Source organism: Littorina saxatilis, linkage group LG14, assembly GCF_037325665.1.
Source record: "Littorina saxatilis isolate snail1 linkage group LG14, US_GU_Lsax_2.0, whole genome shotgun sequence".
In the NCBI taxonomy this organism is placed as follows: domain Eukaryota; kingdom Metazoa; phylum Mollusca; class Gastropoda; order Littorinimorpha; family Littorinidae; genus Littorina; species Littorina saxatilis.
In genome coordinates, this window is record NC_090258.1 from 28,053,211 (window position 1) to 28,059,399 (window position 6,189).

Consider the following 6,189-nt stretch of genomic DNA (forward strand, 5'->3'; position numbering starts at 1 on the left):
TGAACTATGGAAGATAACTGTTTCAAACTTAAAAATTATGTGGGGCACATGTTATGCTTTCATCATGAGACACATTTGGTCACATATGATCAAGGTCAAGGTCACTTTGACCCTTATGAAATGTGACCAAAATAAGGTAGTGAACCACTAAAAGTGACCATATCTCATGGTAGAAAGAGCCAATAAGCACCATTGTACTTCCTATGTCTTGAATTAACAGCTTTGTGTTGCATGACCTTGGATGACCTTGACCTTGGGTCAAGGTCACATGTATTTTGGTAGGAAAAATGTGTAAAGCAGAAGGTCAAGCATGTGAGTCGTATGGGCTTTGCCCTTCTTGTTTATTTCATTATGTAATAATAAAAACACGACAACAACGTATTTCCTGTACTTAGTTTCGTGCAATTATGGAGTGCAAAGTATGTCTAATTGAGTGGCATAAAGAGGCACAGTTGCATGAAAAACCAACTCGGATCTTGACTAGGATCAGGATTTTACATGGACACAACCTAGAATTTAACATCCTGGGGGGAGGGGGGTACTGCGCCTTTCACATCAAGATGTAAAGATCTATTTTAAATAATACTTATTAGAAGGGAACAAAATCAAACAAACTACAACAATCGTTCTGAGGGGAGAGAATTACCTCTTCCGAAGAAATTACCTCCCTTGCTTTTCTTGTCGTGACTTATGTAGAGTAAAGTGAATAGAAAGTGAATCAGTCAGTAACAAAAAAAAAAAACCCACAGCATTTCTTAAGATCAATGAGGAGTCTTGAAGTATTTGTCAATGTTAATCTTGTATGCATAACAAACAATATATTACGGATTGATAATTAAAGAAAATCGTCTCTTCTACAGGGTTGACCCCCCCTAAAAAGTACACCCACAACCATGCAAATTACTTCTGCATCTGTTGAACCAATTATTTTATATATGGTATTCATTAACTTCAGTTTATGTTCTGCCTTTCCAGTAAGTGGCAATTTTGTAAATTGAATGGTCTGACTTTTATGCAATTTTAATTTTTTTCTCCAAATTCGGGGGTCGACTAAACAGAACGAGTTTTGACATTGAGCGGTAGCCATTTTTACCTAATTTAAACCCTTCAGGCTTTTACCTTTTTGATTATTTTGAATGTCTGAGTATGTAAAAACATCCCCTTCAACCCCCAGGCTATCGATGACCTGAAGAAAGCATGCAGTTACAGCTAGGTTCAGGGCAATCCTCAGACACGAAAGCGTTGGTGTCATTGGTGATGCAAAAGTTAGATAATTTAACCTACAAATTTGCCACTTTGTGAACTGCACATGCATAAAATCAAGTTTAAGTATGCTGAATATGAAGTTATCCAGTCAATTGGTGTAGAAGTTATAGCATTTCTGTCAGTTAACAGTATTTAAAATCTCTAAAGTAAAATCTGACATATTCGAAAGTTTTGCATAAACACCCAGACAATTTTTACGATACTCTCCTAAGCTTCTCCACTTCTCAGCCCTGTCTTCGAAATGAATTCGAATAAGGCAGTCAAAATAACTTAGTTTGGAGCACCCATCAATCAGAATAAGCAATAACTTTTGACACAGGAAATATCTTCTACCGAAAGCTCTCCTGGTTTTATTCTACATTTTTCCTGCATAATGGTAACAAATTTAATGATAAATCTAAACAACGAAGTGACTGTGGTAAGATGAACAAAGTTAAAAAACAAAGGATTACTGTAAATGGTTTACGAATCGAAATCTAAACAAGTTTTAATGATAAGTAAAATGATAAAAAAATAAAATTAAAAAAGCTAACGTCCTCGCATTTGTCCAGAATTATTCCATGTTTAACATGGGAACAGAGGGATAATTGGTCTAAAGAATTTTTAAAAAGGAGGGTTAGGGACTGTCTGTATGCAATGCCCGCTATAGGTGAAAGACTTTTGTGGAAGCCATGGAAGAATGCATCGCTGTTGTGCTGGTTCAGCTTGAGGTCCTGTCCTAGCGAATATCCTGCACACACAAAAACACGACTTTTTAAGCCAGTTATGTTGCACTCCGTGACATAGCTTTGTTAAAACCGTGTGCCTGATAATAATGACAGATTTTGTTGATATACATTTTTTTTTAAGACACCCCATATAATATTGTTTGACAATCTCTTTCAACATAGTTTACGAATCACCAATGTGTATACAAACGCAAATAACCCACAGGTCAATAAATTACTTTCCAGAGAGAGAGAGAGAGAGAGAGAGAGATAGAGAGACTAGAAAATGTGTGCTATATAAAACAAGGATAATCTCTGTCAAATCTTCGCTTGTACCTGCATGGTGTTTACTGCGCTATATATACACAACCTGTTTTATTTCATTTTTTTTTTGGGGGGGGGGGGATGTTTTGTGATGAGGGTTTTTTCAAAGCCTTTACTGCTTTAGTCATTGAATCCACCCGACTTCGATTTATTGTTCAGTGATGGGTAATTGTGTGACCAACTATGTAAGTTAGTGATTGTTCTGGCTTCATACAATGACATTGCATTAATTTTATAAGTGTATGTGTGTGTGTTTCAGGCAAAAGCTGATATTACAGTCCTAGTTGTATGCAGTACCTCTGCTTCTTCGTTCAGGAATCAAAGTATACAATCTAAACCGATTATTTCGTTCAATAATGTTCAGCTTACCATCCCGAAGAAGGCAGTAACGTGCCGAGATATTGATTATAGATATTAACGTACCTAACCTGGTTACTGGTGTGTTTTCTTTTTATTTCAATAATGTAAATGTGTGACAACTTGCAGGGTACTTGATGTTCAGAGCAATTTTTCTGGCAAAAGACCTTTTATGGATCAAAGAAAACTTTTGTCATGGTGCACAAGTCAATCAATTTAGTTGATAAATAATTTGTGCTGCATTTTCCCTGGTTCCAAAACGTAGTATGTATTACCACATGTCCTTACCTGTCATTGGCATCACATGATTCTCTGCAAGCAGTCTTTTGTGGAAATACGTCATTTAACACTTGCACTTATATTAGGTGGCTGTGGAACGGTAGACATGCAACGACAACGAACAACAAAAGACAAAGTGTGGAGTACACTCATTTTTCTTAACATACGCTAAGTTTCTTTGAGAATGCTCCAAGTGAAAATCAGCTTCTTCTCAGAATCAGGAGGGAAAAAACTGTTATATGGCGAGATGTCGTGACAAGAACAGACAGCAGCAGCAGCAACAACAACATTGCTAAATCGTCGCTTTAACAAAATTTCATGTTTAGCATCGCAGACAAAGCACGGCTACTGATCCGACCAAAGCCACACTTCATGCACGATGGGCACATTGTTATGGCCAGCTTGTTAACGTGCGCATTGTGTATGTTTTACATAGAATTGAATGTGTTTGTCGTTGTGTCTGTCCATCTATCCTAGTCGTTTGATTTAGAATAAAGCAAACTTATTACAATGACGATTTTCTTCGGTTTTTGATGAAGGATTGGCATCAAGACTTTTCCTATTTTCCAACTCTGCCACCATACACTGGCCGTTCAGGTCTGCATGTCGACCACATGGTGTGTGATCAGATTTTTTGGACATGTTCACAATGCTTACATGACCACCAAATGGAAAATCAGTTGGTATTTGTTATTTTTTTGTGTTAGCACAATCTTCATACAAGTAAACAGAAACAGTTTTGTTGCAAACAGAGCCTTCATAAGAAAAAATGCTTCTAAGTCAAAATACATACCCTCTTTTTCGTATTGCGTAAAATATACCCATAAATTCTGGACATCATATTTTTTTTTTTTCACAACAATGAAACCAAACTTTGGCATATGTTTTAGCAATATATTCACAATAAAACCTATGAGTTTGAAGGCTGCATCTTGTTTTGTTTATTTTTGAGAATTTTTTTGCAAACCCATGCAAATGGCCAGTTTCTGGGGAGAGACTGGGGAGATAATGGCCAGTATAGAAAGAGTTAATAAGTAAACTAATGTCAGAAGTAGGTATTTATTTACCTTGTTTGCCTTCGCGTTCTTGATAGCCTGCTGCAGCATTTGTATCACTTCCCTTGACATTCAAAACGCCAATGTATTTCTGAAAGGAAAATAAAGATATTGACCGAAACATCACACAAGTGGTATATCATATGCTAGGTTATGTTTACAGTGCCTGTTCTACGACCACATCTGATTGTAATTTAAATAAAGAAAAACTGTATCCATTTATTACTTCTCTATTTGTGTGTGTGTTTGTGTGTGTGCAGGGGCGGATCACATCATTTTTAAGGGGGAGTTTCCAAATTTCTTTTAGGGACAATTTGACGACGCGAAGCGTTTAGTTGAAGACGCGAAGCGTTCAACCTCCTTGGGGGGGTCCGACAAATGTTGATAAAAACAAGGAAAATGGATCAATCTGAGCCAAGAAACATCCCCCAATACACCTTCCAAAAAAGTAAATATATTAAGAAGAAAAATTTGAATCACAACAAGGACAATTAATCGATCTGGCGCAACCTGAGCAAACTAATTAGCCAACTTCTTTCCAAAATCGTCACTTAGAATACAAAGGCCGGCTCTTAAGTGGTCCGGAAACCCCGGAACCCCCCTCCGGATCCGCCCAGTGTGTGTGTGTGTGTGTGTGTGTGTGTGTGTGTGTGTGTGACCGATGACCGTCTCTAAATTCTAATCGTTCCGTTTGCATGGTAATAAAGTTTTAATACTGGATATGCCCATGAGAAAATATCATTTCTTGTTCATGTCATTGTGTGTGTGTGGCCAGGACCGTGACTTCTGCTTGCCTCGACGTCTTCAGAAAAGACACAAAATGCCAGCAGGCGTATGTTCTTGGAGCACTCAGTATGCCGTCATCTGCAAACAAATAAATACAAATTATTCAATTGTGTAAATAAAGAACAATCATTTTAATATTACAACAAAAAATTCATATAACTGTAGTCTTCACCAGAGACATCCACTACACTATCTTTAAATAAAACTGCCGTAAAAAATTGAAATACTATAAAACTTACCCCCACTCAGATCTATTTGGGATTATTCAAGTTTCAATCATGAAACGATGCCGGTTTGGACAGATCTGCTAGTTTGCCGCTGAAACCGAAATCAAAGGCGATCTTCAGAACTATTTCTAATCTTGTATTTGTGATTAATATAAAATACTGATCTTCCCAATAGAAGCTGATGTGTATACACATGACCAGGACAAGGTATTTTGTTACAGGGCATTTACGCAGACGTCGCAGTTCAAAATATCGTTTTAGATCTGATTTTGTACAGCAGCCTGTGTGATTCAGAATCGTCTGCCCTTTTTCGGTTTAACATTTTATGGACGATTCCTATGAGACTGCTCAATCATAACTGATGACAAATTCAGAAACAGATGATGGTTTCAAGTAGGCTACAGTAATGATTCGTTAAAAATGTCAAGCCACTCGTCGATCATTCACACTCAAAGAACCCAAGCCAAATCTGCTCTGGTTCCGAGCAGCTTTTTTCCAACTGAGACCCTAATTGTTACGCATCTGCCGCGAAAAGATAGACCACAAACAAGCGGCACTGTACCATGCTTTCGTTTATGTTGCTAAACAGATTAAATGTGCATTGTAAATGTGCTTACAGCAAAGAAATGCATCCTTACTTACCACAAAAATACTGGTACCACATTCATCGCACTTGTGTCTTCTTACCAAAACCTATCGATATGTTTGTTTACGATATATTGGTAATTACTAACCGTTAACTATTTTTCAAAAATCTGAAATGACTTTTAAGAATCAAAGAAAAATTCGCTAAAACGGTTGACTTCAGAAAATAAGCAATATTTTTCTGAACCATGAAATAAAAATCGAAAACTCCGTTTGATCTTTTATTTTGGTAGATTGATGACAACAGACGGAACTGAAAGTACCAGAACCAAAAATTAAGGGCATTAATCATGTAAACTAAGAAGATTGTCGTTCCTGGCGCGCACTTCACATGTCCGTCAAACAGTGTCCGAGTGAGAGAATTTTTTTTTTTTTTCGCAGTTCGACAGTATATGAGGCCCTTCTTCATATCAAAGTGTAAAGGTTGCTGAACGATGTTTTTCCTTTTTGCTTGTTTAGTTACACTTTAACATGCCTTTCACGAAAGCCATTTATTCACTGGGTGAAAAGAAAAGAAAACTACAAACAAAAAATTCAACAATT

General features: G+C 37.0%; 1 long non-coding RNA gene across 2 annotated transcripts; it reads right to left on the reverse strand.

Moving 5' to 3' along the window:
- Window positions 1–202: 202 nt before the first annotated feature.
- LOC138947488 (uncharacterized) lies at window positions 203–6,176 on the reverse strand. Of its 2 annotated transcripts, none has more exons than XR_011449679.1 (4): window positions 5,644–6,176; window positions 4,783–4,852; window positions 4,001–4,079; window positions 203–1,996 (listed from the first exon to the last, which is right to left on the reverse strand). It is a non-coding gene; the product is annotated as an uncharacterized lncRNA (long non-coding RNA). The 2 variants fall into 2 exon arrangements; XR_011449678.1 differs by having other exon boundaries at window positions 5,014–6,176.
- Window positions 6,177–6,189: the final 13 nt, after the last annotated feature.